This window comes from Bubalus bubalis, chromosome 8, assembly GCF_019923935.1.
Source record: "Bubalus bubalis isolate 160015118507 breed Murrah chromosome 8, NDDB_SH_1, whole genome shotgun sequence".
NCBI classification, from domain to species: Eukaryota; Metazoa; Chordata; class Mammalia; order Artiodactyla; family Bovidae; genus Bubalus; species Bubalus bubalis.
The window spans coordinates 94,483,333-94,499,494 of record NC_059164.1 but is presented as its reverse complement, the minus strand read 5'-3'; the positions used below and the strand labels follow the sequence as shown (position 1 = coordinate 94,499,494).

Below are 16,162 nucleotides of genomic sequence, written 5' to 3'. Positions count from 1 at the left end.
AAAAAAAAAGGTTTGCTAATTAACTTCTTAAAAAATATTGCGGGAAGGAGATTTTATCTACTCAACCTAAGAGAACAACTTTTGCATTTGCATAGGAATCTCATTTACAAATCAGTGTTCAGAATATGTGGACTCTTTACCTGAAAACAGTGCATCATTCATTCCAAAAATAGTATCGAGCATCTAGCACATGCAATGGTCAAGGCGCTTGAGATACATCAGAGGATAAAATAAATATTTCTGCCCTTGTTTATCTTCCAATTGGAGGAGACAGATGAAAAACAAGTAAATATGAAAACTGTATGGAGTATTAAAGTAGATAAGTGCCAATGAGAAAAACAAAGCAGGGGTGTACAGGAGGAGATTGCTATTTTAAATAGGGCTGTCATCCTTTAAAAGGTGATAGTTGAGCAGACTTGAAGGAGGAGAAGAATTTGGGCATGGGGCCATCTGGGAGGACAACAAATACAAAGGTCCTTGGGCAGGAGTGTGCTTGGCCTTCTGGAGGCATGGAAAGGAGGCCATTGTGGCTGGAGTATAATGAAGAAGAGGAAGTATGTTATTTATCTAACACTTAGATAGGCAACCCACTCCAGTATTCTTGCCTGGAAAATCCCATGGAGGGAGGAGCCTGGCAGGCTACAGCCAGAGGGCTCACCAAGAGTCAGACACGACTGAGTAACTAACACTAGTAGCACTATTTTAAGCACTTAAAAATATTAACTAGTCTTCCCAACAACTTGTGACAGGGGTGCTGTTTTTTTCTCTTTTCCAGATGAGGAAACTGAGACACAGGAAGGTTAAATAACTGTCTCCAAATCACATAATTCTCAAATGATAGAGATGGAACTGGTACTCAGGTAGTTAGTTTCTAGAGACATTTGGTGCTCTTAAGTACCCGAGTATGCTCTCCTGCCTCCTAGTTATTAAAAGATGAGGCCCAATAACTGAAGACTAGAGCCCATAGGTCATTAAAGGCCATTGGTAAATATTCAATTTTTATTCTGAGTGATATGGGGTTTTGAATAAAAGAGTGATACGTCTGTTTTTGTTGTTGTCCTGCAAACTTTAGATATGTGTTCCTCTTGGAATTTAATACGCTTATGAAAAGTCAAAAGGATTTCAATTTATGGGAACAAAGACATTTTGATATATATAATTTAGAGATGCTGCTGCTGCTGCTAAGTCGCTTCAGTCGTGTCCGACTCTGGGCGACCCCAGAGACGGCAGCCCACCAGGCTCCCCCGTCCCTGGGATTTTCCAGGCAAGAACACTGGAGTGGGTTGCCATTTCCTTCTCCAATGCATGAAAGTGAAAAGTGAAAGGGAAGTCGCTCAGTCGTGTCCGACTCCTAGCGACCCCATGGACTGCAGCCCACCAGGCTCCTCTGTCCGTGGGATTTTCCAGGCAAGAATACTGGAGTGGGGTGCCATTGCCTTCTCCAATTTAGAGATGATGTCCCATCAAATGCCATTTGTGTAAGAGTGATCTTTTCTGTTTTCAAAGTCTAATAGGAACCTTTTTATAATGTGGAGCTAGCAATTATTATGTATTTGACTGTGCTGTCTTGGGGCACCAAGGCAACATTATTTTTCTATTTTGAAGGGAAAAAAAATGTTTAAAAGCAAATGGTTATATAACATATGTCCTATCTACATACCAAAGGTGATGGGTTATTGGTGCTACTTTCTTAGGGCTTAATGTGTCAGGACCTTAGGGAGTCACTTCAGTGGGGCTCCATGACCCGAAGTGTGGAGTGATCCACAGCTAGCTGGCCCTGAGAGTAACAAAGGACTCAAGCTCAAGCCACCCAACCTGCTCAAGACAGATTTAGGAGCAGCACATGGCAGAGTCAGCCAGGAGAAAAGAAAGCATTGGGAAGATTACGCAGTCATCCAAGAATGATATTAATGACTGTAATTGCCATAATTTACTTAGCATTTACTGTATGCCAAGCATCATGCCAAATACTTTACAAGCATGAGCTATATAGTATCATCATCCCCATATTGTGAGTAAAGAAACTGGCTTAAAGAGATTAAGTAAATTGCCTAAGATCATATACAGCTGTGACTTAAGCACAGCTCTGCCAGTCTCCAGAGCCCATATTGAGACTCATTTATTCTATGCTGTCTAGGAATGTACTTGTCTTTGATTATTCCTTCTGTAACCCTCAGAACACTATCTTCCTGGAGGTGGTTCCAGTTCTGTATCAGCCACGACTGCAGCTAGCTTGCTTTGTTTGGGTACACGGAATCCTGCTACCTGGGGCTGGAGCTTATCTGCCACTCTCCCAGCCTGGCCCTCCCCCTTGGTTGGCACTGAGCAACTAGGCTCATCAGCCACACACCATGAATTTCTGGCTTCTCTCTCTACTCCTCAACTAGGACTAGAGGCCATGCCATAGAGCATTGGCTGTGGCTCCCTAAGAGACTATTAGTAGGAACATATGACATAACTTAGAAGTATGAGGAAAGAAACTCTTGGTGTGGTACAGTTTGATCACTGGGAAATAGGAGATGGAAGAGAACCATGAAGATGGGTTACTTTTACTTTCTCTGTCCCAAGAACTTACCTGAGCGTGTTTTTGCCATGCAGAATGTCTAGAGATATTCTGCATGCACAGGCAGGTGCACCTGCCGCCTCTGTAGATTGTTCAAACATCACCTTGCATCACTTCCTCGCTTTCTCAGCCTCTCTTCCCTTTTTCTCTCACTCTTACTGCCCTAGGATTACATCTTCTAAATAAAACATTAGCGTTAATTCTTGCTTTGAGGTCTGTTTTTCTAGAAAATATAGGCTAAGACATTCAGACTCAATTTCTCTCAGTGGAACCACCAGGTCCTACCCTCCCTTGGCTCAATGCCAAGCTTCCAAAAAATGTATTCTAAAAGATAATAGCTGGTAAACATATTGTCAGTCTTATTACTATGTCTGATAGATTTCATGTATTCCTCCAAATACATACCGCCACCCTTGATAGTAAAAATATTCTGAACCAATGGCTCAAAACCAGCCTCAATCCTAAATCTACTCTTGCTCTGAAGTTCTTACAAGAACGTCCCCTTTCTTCCCGGTCTTGTTCTGGCTTGGTTCCCCATTATTCTAACTTATGCTATTATAACACCTTCCTAATTTGTCTTTCTGTTTCCACATTTTCCTACTTCTGATCCAATCTGAATACCACTGCCATCAGATAAATAGCCCTAAAAACTGATTTTATCTTGCTCTCCCACTTTCAAAAAACCTTCAGTAACTTTTCACTGAACATAAAATAATGTTTAAAGTTCCTTCTAAAACAAATCTTCACTCAAGGCCCTCCACAAACTGTTGTGACCTACATTTCCAGCTTTAATGCCAATGATAATGTTTCTCTATTTTAATTACACCATTAGTTATTCTGGGCTGCTTGCTTTTTCCAAACATGTGTTGTACTTTTCAGAGACCACCATGCCTCTGCTATTGAACTGGGAAACAGAAGGACTTGTGATTTTTGATAACCACCCTGGGAAGTGTCAGAATGCTTGCCACACCCATAACCGCTTCTCAGTTCAGTTCAGTTCAATCGCTCAGTCGTGTCTACTCTGGGACCCCATGAATCGCAGCACGCCAGGCCTCCCTGTCCATCACCATCTCCTGGAGTGCACTCAAACTCACGTCCATCTAGTCGGTGATGCCATCCAGCCATCTCATCCTCTGTCATCCCCTTTTCCTCCTGCCCCCAATCCCTACCAGCATCAGGGTCTTTTTCAATGAGTCAACTCTTCCCATGAGGTGGCCAAAGTACTGGAGTTTCAGCTTTAGCATCATTCCTTCCAAAGAACACCCAGGGCTGATCTCCTTTAGAATGGACTGGTTGGATCTCCTTGCAGTCCATGGGACTCTCAAGAGTCTTCTCCAAAACCACAGTTCAAAAGCATCAATTCTTTGGCACTCAGCTTTCTTCACAGTCCAACTCTCGCATCCATACATGACCACTGGAAAAACCATAGCCTTGACTAGATGGACCTTTGTTGGCAAAGTAATGTCTGCTTTTGAATATGCTATCTAGGTTGGTCATAACTTTCCTTCCAAGGAGTAAGCGTCTTTTAATTTCATGGCTGCAGTCACCATCTGCAGTGATTTTGGAGCCCCAAAAAATAAAGTCTGACACTATTTCCACTGTTTCCCCATCTATTTCCCATGAAGTGACAGGAACAGATGCCAGGATCTTTGTTTTCTGAATGTTGAGCTTTAAGCCAACTTTTTCACTCTCTTCTTTCACTTTCATCAAGAGGCTTTTTAGCTCCTCTTCACTTTCTGCCATAAGCATATCTGAGGTTATTGATATTTCTCCTGGCAAACTTGATTCCAGCTTGTGCTTCTTCCAGCACAGCGTTTCTCATGATGTGCTCTGCATAGAAGTTAAATAAGCAGGGTGACAATATACAGCCTTGACATACTCCTTTTCCTATTTGGAACCAGTCTGTTGTTCCATGTCCAGTTCTAACTGCTGCTTCCTGACCTACATAAAGGTTTCTCAAGAGGCAGGTCAGGTGATCTGGTATTCCCATCTCTTTCAGAATTTTCCACAGTTTATTGTGATCCACACCACTTCTCATGGATATCTAATTGACAGAACACTGAATTGTGTTTCAATTTATTCTGCCATTTCAAACAAAACCGTTTAGTCTAGGAGCAGGCACCTACCCTAGAGCAGTACACTTATGCTCATATGACAACGTGTCAGAGGAAGTTCTTCCTAACTGCCTATACTTGATGGTGAGCAGCCAAACCAGTCAGGCCCTTTGGAGGGTTGAATATGAAATACAAAGAGGGAGTCAGCAGCGGGGAGAAACAAAAAGATTCACAGAGAGAAGAAAGCCGACATCACGTAGCAGCAGAAACCATGAGCAATAGAAACTGTGAGACAGAGAAAAGAATAGAAAGTACTTAGTAGCAAGGGCAACAGAATAGAGTCACAATAATAGCAGATAATTAGAGCACAAAGCAACAGATATTTACTGCCAAAGAGCCCGCAATATAACCCAGCTGCTATGGCTGTCTTGTGTGCTGAATCACCTTCCAGTCCCCACTGGTCATTACTTAAACTTAGATGGAGGCAACTTGAGTCTATCTGTGTTCTGAAAATTAAATTTTTGCCTCCTGGTGTCTGTATCAGTCAGGAAACTCACACTCCACTGGGATTTTGACAATAATTTAATGAAGACACTATTTACAAAGGTGTAGGCAGGGTTTCTGGAGCATAGGAAGTATTGAGGCACCCAAGGACTAGCGAGAGTAGAAGCCCAGGGCTGAAGAGACAAGGGATGGAAAAGGTGTTATGAGAGTCCTGATGGAGCTCGAGCTGCAAAAGGGCATAGCTGCTGCCAGAACCTGGTGCTAAAGCAGAAGAAGGAAGAAGAAATACCTCAACCTCTTTTTTTCTCCTACCCTTTGATACTTGCTGATGCCTCCCATTGGCTAAACCCAACAGTAAGCAAGAGGGCAATGGAGCCCAGGCGAGTCATCTGTAGATAACAGCCTCAGGGGGCACAGAGCAGGGCATAGGAGGATAGGACGCTGTCATGGGCTACCTAGTGCTCCTCGAAAAAATATATCCACATGCTCCTGCCTGGGACCTGAGAAAATAATAGTACATGCAAAGGATGTGACTGAGTTCAGGATCCCGAGTGGAAGAGCATACGAATCCTAGTTTACATGGATGGGCCCTAAGTGCAATCACATGTATCCTAATAAAAGAGAAGCAGGCGGAGTTCTGAGAGAGAAGAGGAGGAAGCAGCATGTCCACAGAATCAGAACTAGCGTGAAGTGGCCACAAGCCAGGGAATCCCGAAGCCATCAGAAGCTGGAAGAGACAAGGAACAGATTCATCCTTAGAGCCTTCAGAGGGAGCCTGGCCCTGCCAAAGCCTTGATTTCAGGCTTCTGGCCTCCAGAACTTTGAGAAAATAAAATTATGTTGTTATTAGCCACCCAGTTTAGTAATTTGTTACAGCAGTCACAGGAAACTAATCCAGGGGCCAAACAGAGAATAAGGAGCGCAAAATCTATTCATCTTAAATGCTGTGTTGACTAACATGATATCCCCAGTTACTTTGACTGGAAATTCTTTTGCCTACCTTCGGTATTCCCTTTGGTACTTCTTTTTGGACCACTCATATGATTCAGATAAAAAGCTCCCTAGTTATAGTGACTTTTGCATACAAATATTTTTTCCTCCTAACTAGATTATAAATTCGCCTTTAGAACAAGAACCTTGTCTTGCCCATCTTTGTATCCCATGAAAATCCTAGCACAGTACTTTGAACAGAGTGCACATTCTGTAATTGGTAAATGAGAAAGAAAGCTTCCATTTGTCCATCCATAAATGGAAAATAACAATTTCCACTGACTTGCCTTTCAGAGATAATAATGGCAGTGTTTCCTGGAAACAATTTCTGTACCTGTAATAGAATGATAGAACTGAAACACCCATTCCTGCTGGAGCAGTTCCTTTAAAAAAAAGAAAAACCATTTGGTTTTAGCGTGTTATCTATCCCATGTGGAGCTAAACCTGCTTGCAGTTTCACCCCAAGGAGGAAAAGGCAAGATAATTAAGAAAATACTAGAGCTGAATATTGTTTTTTTTTCCTCAGGAATTCTGATTCATCAAATAAATATGTATCAAAAGACTATTATGTTAAAGTACAGTCCATAAATGCTGGGGGAATACACACACATGTATACACACATAGAATATGCTGTAATTCCAAGTTAGTAGTTGCCACACAACATGATGAATGATTTTTATAAAAACAAGATGCTACGGGACCAGAAGGAACTCTATCGATGGAAGGTTTCACCAAAAAAAAAGGTCACATTCAAGCTGGTCTTTTAGGACTTTATCAGGCAGAGCAAAGTCGAGAACATTTGGGGACCAAGAGAAATAACTTTGCTTGAGCTGTTGCCAAGCAAGCCACACCCTCAGTTCAGCCCTGTTGTATCCACAAAGACCTATTTTTATTCATTATCCACATAGTTTCTTTTCAAGAGAGGAAGAGAATGCTGGGTACTTCCCTGTTTTGCACCTAGATTATTTTATATGTCACTGACAAATTATCAGGAGGGAAAGCAGAGGTTGACTTCTGACAAGTCAAATAATGAGTCCAAGTAGCCATCCTATAATGAGTTAATGAAAACTCTTGTCTTTCCTGAGCTTCTCCCTCATTTCTGAAAACTGAGGCAGGCTATGCTGTGAGAGTGCGTGATACCAGGGCATAAATAGCTTTGAGGAAAGCAGGCAAGGAATGAAAACTCTCCCTGGTCTCACAGCCCCAGATCAGGAGGCCCTTCTTTGTGGCAAAGCCCCCTTGAAGGAGGATTATGGCTGAAGCCCTCTGTCCTCCCGTAGACTGACCTTCAGATGGCTCCTTGAGGAACAGTTCTGTCCGGGGCACCGCCCAGTGTTTCTCCCAGCCCAGCCCTGCTGGGCCTCTGAGACCAGAACTGTGCTGCGTATGAGTGGGAGGAGAAAACTCAGGAAAGCAGCCAGCAGACAGGGAAAGAGCAACCTAAACCCACCAAGGGGCAGAGGGTTCCCCATCCTCCCCCTGCAGCTTCCACTGGAAAACAGGGAAGCCAGGCAATCAGATTCCAGCCTGAAAGTACCCATCGCTTGTCCTTGTTTTCTCAAGAAGCCTCTACCTTCCAGACCTTGCCAGGAAGCCGGCGGCATTTTCATGAAGCAGTAATAACAAGGACAGAGCGTTCTAGCCTGCTGGAGCCTGCTGGCTGGTCACTCTTTCCACTGCCTTTTGTTTTCATGCAGCATTCCCTCACTTGCTTCTCAGATTCCTCAGGGCTTTGAAAAAGCCACAAATGCTCCACACAGTGACACCACCCAGCGGGCTGGCAGACATCGCTGACACGAACCCTGCCCTAAGCGATGGCATGTATGCAAGTCCTGACAACTGGCACCCAGCCACACACCTAGTAAGAGGCAAGACAGCTCCCAGAAAGCTAACATAGTCCCCCATCAACCCAGCTGTCAAAGGTGGGACTTTAAGTCCCCAGTCAGTGGGCTGGTCAATTATACACCCAACATCTACAACATATGTTGGGCAGTGGTACTTCTCTACCCATCTTCAAGGATCTAAGTGCAGATAAATCTATCTATCCAATATAGATGTTACCAACAAAGTGCTAGGGCCCTTTCACCATATTAGACTGTGCATACGTACATAGAGCTGATGCTCTCAATGATACAAATTTATTCATAATTACTGGGTTTTAGTATCACCTGTTTCAAACCACACTCCAGAGTTACCCTAACAGAATCTGTGAAAATAGGACCCAGATATGTGTAGTTTTTTTAAAAAACTTGACACTGTTGGTTAGACTGTAAAATGAGAGAAATTCTCATATATCATTGATGAGAGTAAGAAGTAGTTCAGCATCTGTGGAGAATAATCTAGAGAGCAATCTAGTGAAGTTGAGAATGCATAGTCTATTCCTTAATAACTTCTATTCTAGATATATTCCCTAGAAGAACTCTTATACAGGAGCTTGTGGAGGCATACGCCAGATCATTAATTATATAGCAATTTGAAATAGCAAAAAACTAGACATAACAAATATCCACCTATAGACCATCCATTCTAGAATATTTATACAATGAGACTATATTGCAGTACTACATAGTATGTTATTACTATGTTATAAAAAATGAACCAGCTCTACAAGTATCACATGGATAAATCTTAAAAGCATGATGTTGAAAAAAGTTCTAGAAAAATATGTACACCATTTATGTACATGTTTAAACACCTAATATATATATATTTGTAGCAAAAATGTAAAAACATATGTGGGAAAGATTCTCACTATCTTTAAGAGACTGGCTATCTCTGAGGACAGATGGAATGAAAGGGCCTTTTTTTGTAACTAAAATGTTTTACTTATAGCTTAAAAACCTTAAGCAAATATGGCAAGTTGATATAATTTATTAAATCTGGATAATACATATATGTTGCACAGGTAACTCTGAGGGTCATCCATAGCGGAGGGATCTCTTGAAATTTTTAGGGTTCTCAAATATTGAAATTCAAAGTTTGTTTATAGGGATGGCTCGTATCAGTGAGCCTTCAGATCCTTTCTACTCTGTTTTTTCAGACTCTCCAACTTTTAATTGTCTCTCCATCCCCTGAACTTTTCTAGAGCTCTAATTATCTGTAGTGTTCATTTGGCAATTCTGTACGTTCCTGTACGTTGCTGAAATAGGCAATTATTCACTCAATAAGTTTATGTCTTACTTCTTGAATTAGGCTATCAGCTTCTTCAGAATAGGGATCATATCTTGTTCATTTTTGTATTTTTTATAATAGTTAACACAGATAAGCAGTAAAGCATATGATTAAGAATATAAGATAAAAACAAGTTCAGAAATGTGGCAGGATATAAGAACAATATACAAAAATCAATTGTATTTCTATACAATAGCAATGAACAGTCAGAAAATGAAATTCAGTGCAATCCTCTCCATATCTTACTGCTTTTTCTTTTTTCCTTTTTTCTCTTCTTTTTAATTTTTTTTTTCAGAAATCATCAAGCTGATGCTACATTTCATATGGAAATGTAACCCAGAATAACCAAAACATTTTGGAAAAGGAAGAACAAATTTGGAAGATACACATTTCCTGACTTCAGAACTTATTAAAAAAACCTACAGAAATCAAGGTATAAGGCATAAGAACTCATGTTTAGATCAAAGGAATAGAACTGAATGTCCAGAAATAACCCCTCAAGTACATGGTCAATTTACTTTTTTTGACAAGGGACCCAAGACAATTCAATAGGCAAAAGGTAGTTTTCTCAATAAATACTGCTGGAACAACTGGGTTCAGTTCAGTTCAGTTCAGTCGCTCAGTTGTGTCCACTGGGTATCCACGTGTAAAAGAATGAAGTTGGGCTATACCTTACACCATACAAATAAATTAACTCAAAATGGATCATAGACCTAAATGTAAGAGCTAAAACTACAAAACTCCTAGAAGAAAACAGAGAAAATGTTTATGACCTTGGATATGGCAAGGTTTCTTAATATGCTGCCAAAAGCAGATGTGACCAAAAAATAAATAAATAAATCAGACTTCAAAATTAAAAACTTTTGTGCTTCACAGAACACCATCAAGAAAGTAAGAGGACAACAACAGAATGGGAGAAAACCTTTGCAAATTGTATATTGACAGGGAACTTAAAGCTAGAATATATACAAATGTATTATGACTCAATAATAAGAAGACAACCCAGTTAAATCATGGGCAACGAATTTGAATGAAATTCCTCCAAAGAATCTATACAAATTGCCAATACACACAAGAAGAGACACTAAGCATCACTAGTCATTAGGGAAATGCAAGTCAAAACCTCACAAGGGACAGCTCTTCACACCCACAAGGATGGCTATAATAAGAACAGACAATAACAAGTGTTTGTAAGGATATAGAGAAATTGGAACCCTCACACACTGTGGGTGGGCATGTAAAATGATGCAGCCACTTTGGAAAATGGTTTGGTAGTTTCTCAAAATTCTAAGCATGGACTTACTATAATACTCATCAATTCCACTCCCAGGCACATACTCAAGAGAAATGAAAACATAGCTCCACACAAAAGCTTATACATGAACGTTCATAGCAGGGTTATTTGCAGTGGTTAAAAAGTGGAGACAACCTATGTCCATGAAGTGATGAATGGGTAAACAAAATGTTTTACATGCATACAATAGAACATTTTCTGCATGAAGTACTGATGTATGTGACAACATGGATAAACTTTGAAAACATTATGCTAAGCAAAAGAAGCTATTCACGAAAGACTATAGATTGTATTGATAGATAAGGTCTTTAATGAGGTTAAGTTAAAATGAAGTCTTTAAGGTGGGCCCTAATTCAATATGCACAGCAAGACACCAGGACTGCCCACGCATAGAGAAAAGAACATCTGAGGACACACCAAGAAGGCAGACACGTGCGAGCCAAGAAGTGAGGTTTCAGGAGCAGTGAGACCTGCTGACATCTTGGACTTTTAGCCTTTAGCACTGTGAGAAAATAAATTGCTGCTGTTTAAACTACTCAGGCTAAGGTATTTTGTCATGGCAGCTATAGCAAACTAACACAATGGTTTTTTTGAGTGTGTAACAATGCTGTGGTGTATAAGAAAGGCCTATGCTTTGAATTATTGTATTTTGCAGAGTGGCATCTTTTGATCACTTATATAATCAATTGCTAGAAACATGAGAACTCTCTAGAAGCTCAAGTTTAGTGCAATAGTTACCATGAACAGGCCCATAAAGCCCTGGCCTTTGAAAATGCCCTATTCACCTGTTCAAGAAGGTAAACACTTAGAAGATCTCTCCAGACCCATGGGATTTTCATAAATTGGTAGAGACTGATCCAGATCTGCTTATAACCAGGGAAAATGTCATTTAAAATGATGTTAATTACTGAGAACTTTTAATAACATGGGGAAATGATTATAATAGTAAGTAAAAATTCAGCATGCAAATTTAACATGTATAGATAGAATCACCTTATCTGTATAATGATATGCATAGAAGAAAGACTTAATAGAAATACAGTCCAAGTTAATATTAGTTCCTCTTTGTGGTGAGACTATGGATTATTTTTGATTTATTCTTTGTACCTCTCTGTTATTTCTGAATTTTCCAAAGTGATCACATATTAGCTTATAATCACAAAATATGCTTACATTTTAAAAACTAAAAACTGAGGCAGAGGGTATATAACCCAATGCTGGGACTGAGAATCATCTCCAGGAGATATGGTTCCGGGACTCAGAGGTCAAATCTGTCAGAGATCCTCCCTTCAGACCTCTACCTCCCAATTCTAAATTTAGGCTACTCTTTCTGGATTTATGTGGCCACCTCTCTTTCTCTCCCAATGACTCAACCAAATATCTCCCTTTCTCTTCCCTGCCTTTCTCCCAACATTTGTACTCTGAGGCTACCCACAGTGACGCACTGATAGCTGTGTCCTTCGTGAGCAGTGTGGCTAAGAAGTAGCACAAAATGAGAGGAGGGGGTCAAGAGAAGGGAGATACTGAGGGAGATGCTTCTGAGGTTTCCGTCCTTGTGGACATTTGACTCTCCTGGCCTCTGTCTGCTGCTGCTAAGTCGCTTCAGTCATGTCCGACTCTATGCAACCCCGTAGACGGCAGCCCACCAGGCTCCCCCATCCCTGGGATTCTCCAGGCAAGCACATTGGACTGGGCTGCCATTACCTTCTCCAATGCATGAAAGTGAAAGTGAAGTCACTTAGCCGTGTCTGAATCTTAGCGACCCCATGGATTGCAGCCCACCAGGCTCCTCCATCCATGGATTTTCCAGGCAAGAGTATTGGAGTGGGGTGCCATTGCCTTCTCTGTGGCCTCTGTCTACTCCTCTCTTGTTCCTCCTCCTTAGGGGAGGGGCTTAATCTGCTTTGTGAATTGCAAAGTACACATGGCAGGTTCAGCTTAGCTTCTCCTTTCTTTCAGAAGGTTATGTATCTACCTGTCCACAGTGAGGATATCACCTTAGTTTACTCCTCTGGGGGCAGGGTCCCCTTCCTGCTCCCACTGCTACTCCCAGCGTGAGAGGTCCTACTCTGGTCAAATTTTATTTGTGACTGGGTAAACAAGTTGACCTAACTCATTTAGTATTTAGCAATCCATTATCTCTTACAATAAACAGCCTTTATCAACAATTGAAGTGGCATTTTGGTCTCTATCTGCTCACTCTTTTGTTTCATTTTACCAGTTGACCAGAACCCAGGATAGGGATTGGGGGAAAGAATGGGAACTTATCAGAAACTTGAAAAAGGAAATAATACTTGTTAAGAGCCAGCTATGTGCCCAGCACTAAGACATGTTTTACGTATGTTCACTTATTTAATCCCTAAAACCACCCCCATATTTTACATTATTTTCCCATCTCACAGAAAAAGAAACTGAGGCTCAGAGAGGTTAAGAATTTTCCAAAGTCTCACAGCTAAAGAGTGGCTGATGTCTCTTTGACTTCAAAGCCCAAGCATTTTCCACTGCATAAGACATTGTTTTCAGGTGCCACCAAGGCACTCCTCAGTGACTGGGGCAACAATCTTATCTTTCTTAATACTTCATCCTAACCATTTGATCTTGGAGAAGGCAATGGCACCCCACTCCAGTACTCTTTCCTGGAAAATCCCATGGACGGAGGAGCCTGGTAGGCTGCAGTCCGTGGGGTCACTAGAGTCAGACACGACTGAGTGACTTCACTTTCACTTTTCACTTTCATGCATTGGAGAAGGAAATGGCAACCCACTCCAGTGTTCTTGCCTGGAGAATCCCAGGGACGGAGAAGCCTGGTGGGCTGCCGTCTATGGGGTCGCACAGAGTCGAACACGACTGAAGCGACTTAGCAGCAGCAGCAGCAACCATTTGATTTATCATCCTAACCTTAATCTATCAGTGCAAGGGAGGAAACCAGGATACAACCAAAGGACAAGGAGCAAGGAAATTACAAAGAAACATCAAGAAATGTATTTTTCCCCAGTTTTCTTGGGGACTTTTGGACAAATGGCCTTCCCTGTCCCCCAACTTGTGCTCTGGATTCCCCCAGTTGTAAAATAATTCAATAATACCCAATCCTCCTTAGGTCAGATCACATGTCATGCTTCCCTGAGACTGGCCTCATCATGGTTGTCCTTTTACATCCACTTGCTATTAAAAAAACAAACAAATGTATGTCATATTGCTCTGGATAGCACATGGAGTAAAAATAATTATGTTGAATAATGAATCAGCTTAGCAGTATATGAAAACCAGAAGTACTGAACTGATGAACAGAAAATGATTTTAAAATGCCAGTCATAGGGGCTGACCCTTTAAAGAGACAAGCTGAGGAAGATGTTTTGATGTGACCCCTGGAGGACAGTCTGCTGGCAGGCTAAACCACAGCCAACTGAGAGGGCCAACTACTCCCCAGATGCCTAAGGACCAGGAGCATTTCCAGGAGCTCAAACCGCTGCTACTTTCTTCTCAACCTCCCAACCAAAGCTCAGAAAGTGCAAGGGCACCCCACAGGCCACTGAGCACACTCCCAATTGTCCTCAAGGGAAATCTGATGCTGAAAAATGGACCTTTTCCAAAATAGTGGTTCAAACCAGATGAGGAATTACAGAGAAGACAGCCTTCCATGGTAAATACCCAGCCTCCAAATCCCCAATGTCTTCATTAGGGGACTGAAAACACAGGCACACCAGCTGGTCTCCACTGCTTTGAAGCACTGTGGCACAGTGGAAAGAGCAATGCTGTAGGGCTGGAAATAAGAGACTAGCCTTCCAGTCCCCAGCTCTGCCAAGTTTTAGCTGGGTGACCTTGACAAAGGTACTTAAATTCTCTGGGTCTCACTTTCCTCATTTGTTAAATGAGGTTTGATTAAACCACGGTGCCTTCTGGTTCTGAAATCCTATCTTTCATCTTAGGATTCCCACCTTACATTTAAAGAAAATCACAGCAGGTTCTTGGGTGTTGTGTTTCTTGGAGATCTTGCCTCTCACCTTTTCAATATTCTTCGTTGGCTTTCCTTCCACAAGATTAAACCTAAATTCTTTAGCGTGACATTCAAGGTTCTTTGAGATCAGTCCATGCCTAGCTATTCAGCTGCCCTCCTCTTGCTCTCACCAATCATGTATTCTGTTCTGGCTATACTGGTCTATGTGTATGCCCCGTGCAATTTCAAATACTCACTGAGCATGTACTCTGTGCTAGACACATCAGTAAGTCTTTTCACGTATTGTATTACTTTATATTAATTAATAGACCTCATTGCTATACAAACAAGCTATGTAGGGTCAATCAGTTCAGTTCAGTCGCTCAGTCATGTCCGACTCTTTGCGACCCCATGAATCACAGCACGCCTCCCTGTCCATCACCAACTCCCGGAGTTCACCCATACTCACGTCCATTGAGACAGTGATGCCATCCAGCCATCTCATCCTCTGTCATCCCCTTCTCCTCCTGCCCCCAATCCCTCCCAGCATCAGAGTCTTTTCCAATGAATCAACTCTTCCCATGAGGTGGCCAAAGTACTGGAGTTTCAGCTTTAGCATCATTCCTTCCAAAGAAATCCCAAGGCTGATCTCCTTCAGAATGGACTGGTTGGATCTCCTTGCAGTCCAAGGGACTCTCAAGAGTCTTCTCCAATACTACAGTTCAAAAGCATCAATTCTTCAGCGCTCAGCCTTCTTCACAGTCCAACTCTCACATCCATACGTGACCACAGGAAAAACCATAGCCTTGACTAGACGGACCTTTGTTGGCAAAGTAATGTTTCTGCTTTTCAATATGCTATTTAGGTTGGTCATAACTTTCCTTCCAAGGAGTAAGCATCTTTTAATTTCATGGCTGCAGTCACCATCTGCAGTGATTTTGGAGCCCCCCAAAATAAAGTCTGACACTGTTTCCACTGTTTCCCCATCTATTTCCCATGAAGTGATGGGACCAGATGCCAGGATCTTTGTTTTCAGAATGTTGAGCTTTAAGCCAACTTTTTCACTCTCCACTTTCACTTTCATCAAGAGGCTTTTTAGTTCCTCTTCACTTTCTGCCATAAGGGTGGTGTCATCTGCATATCTGAGGTTATTGATATTTCTGCCGGCAATCTTGATTCCAGCTTGTGTTTCTTCCAGCCCAGCGTTTCTCATGATGTACTCTGCATAGAAGTTAAATAAGCAGGGTGACAATACACAGCCTTGACATACTCCTTTTCCTATTTGGAACCAGTCTGTTGTTCCATGTCCAGTTCTAACTGTTGCTTCCTGACCTGCATACAAATTTCTCAAGAGGCAAATCAGGTGGTCTGGTATTCCCATCTCTTTCAGAATTTTCCACAGTTTATTGTGATCCACCCAGTCAAAGGCTTTGGCATAGTCAATAAAGCAGAAATAGATGTTTTTCTGGAACTCTCTTGCTTTTTCCATGATCCAGCGGATGTTTGCAATTTGATCTCTGGTTCCTCTGCCTTTAGATTAATGCAATAGATTAGTCATGTAACAGTTCAGTGTGGCAAGCCACCTTCCACCCAGGGTCCTTCTATTTTGCAGCTCCTCCATCCTCTAAGTTTCAGAGTCCTTTACTTCCAA

General features: G+C 41.7%; 1 protein-coding gene and 1 long non-coding RNA gene across 2 annotated transcripts in view; one reads left to right on the top strand and one right to left on the bottom strand.

Moving 5' to 3' along the window:
- MKLN1 (muskelin 1) overlaps positions 1-16,162 on the bottom strand; it is a 382,035-nt gene that overhangs the window by 232,215 nt on the left and 133,658 nt on the right. The gene's annotated exons all lie outside the window — the stretch shown is intronic.
- The window catches only part of LOC123334871, a 43,956-nt gene that overhangs the window by 25,807 nt on the left and 1,987 nt on the right, over positions 1-16,162 (top strand). The window contains exon 3 of the long non-coding RNA XR_006553068.2: positions 9,579-9,716. This is a non-coding gene — a long non-coding RNA (uncharacterized LOC123334871). The remainder of the gene's footprint in view (positions 1-9,578; positions 9,717-16,162) is intronic.